This window comes from Sinocyclocheilus grahami, unplaced genomic scaffold (genome assembly GCF_001515645.1).
Source record: "Sinocyclocheilus grahami isolate Dianchi unplaced genomic scaffold, SAMN03320097.WGS_v1.1 scaffold4468.1, whole genome shotgun sequence".
NCBI classification, from domain to species: domain Eukaryota; kingdom Metazoa; phylum Chordata; class Actinopteri; order Cypriniformes; family Cyprinidae; genus Sinocyclocheilus; species Sinocyclocheilus grahami.
In genome coordinates this window covers 27016-28124 of record NW_015509402.1, presented here as the reverse complement: position 1 = coordinate 28124, position 1109 = coordinate 27016, and the positions used below count along the sequence as shown (strand labels likewise).

The following is a 1109-nucleotide window of genomic DNA, read 5'->3' as shown; positions in this document are numbered from 1 at the left end:
TTTTTTTTTTTTTTGCTGAATGGAATTATTGATTGTGAATTTTGAATGAATCACATGTAAAGAAGGTTTCATTAGTAGCACTTTATACCATTATATTAAACCGTGAATAATTTAGTTTATTCCTAAAATTATAAACATCTAATTTCCTTACACAGGATGCCAGCCATGCCACATCAGAGATGCAGAAACTCTCCCTAAACCAAAACGAGAATGCAGAAGCCAGCAAGTTCAAAAAGATGTATGTTTCTTTTTACATTTTTAGCCTCTACATTATTTCCAGATTCACAAGAAAAACAATTATTAAACTCTTGGACTGTTTTCAGTCTATATAAGCATTTGATAATTGTCTCTACAGTTCCCATGATAAGAAGGCGACAGCTCCAGTGAACATGTCCAAACTTTTAAGTTTTGGTTATGCTGACGAAGAGAATAAATCTCTCAATGATGATGATGCTTCAAGTGAGACTTCCTGTTTTTTTATTATAACATCATGAGTGGTTGCAGTACGAGGCAGCTGCAGTGTTGCTTGGTATGAAATTCTTAAAGCATGTCAAATTATTTCTATAATTGTAAAACTAACTTGTTTGCGTTTGATATTTTAGGCATTACCTCTGAGCAGACCAGCCCCATTGCACCAGAGGATGAACTGGAATAAAGATGATGTCGCCCAAAACCCTTCTTCATGAATTGTTGTTCTCTCGTATCCACTAGCTCCTCTGCATAAATCACCCACTCTCTGCTTTATGCAAAAACATTTTTTAGTTATCTGTTTTGCATCTTTATCTAATTTACTTGTTTGTGTTATGCTCACATATCTATGGTGCTTGTGATCAGGATATCTATACCCTTGAAGAAAGGGATATTTGTAAAGTCTAAATGAAAACCAGCTGTTTCTCACCTCACATTGTCAATGGATATGACAAGATATGTAAGCTGCAAACTCTTATTACAAACTCCATGGCTGTTTTATAAAGTAAGTCTCTGGGTTGAACACTTTTAAGTGTTCTTATGGCCCAGTAGTTAGCTAGTTGAGCGCATGATGAGCACACAAGAAGGTTACCTTAAAATAAATGATGCAGATGCCATTGGTAGGGATTTGAGAACAGGAA

General features: G+C 35.3%; 1 long non-coding RNA gene across 1 annotated transcript; it reads left to right on the top strand.

Moving 5' to 3' along the window:
* Nucleotides 1-112: 112 nt before the first annotated feature.
* On the top strand, nt 113-1103 carry LOC107576853 (uncharacterized). The gene is made up of 3 exons (XR_001608127.1): nt 113-238; nt 356-459; nt 603-1103. It is a non-coding gene; the product is annotated as an uncharacterized lncRNA (long non-coding RNA).
* Nucleotides 1104-1109: the final 6 nt, after the last annotated feature.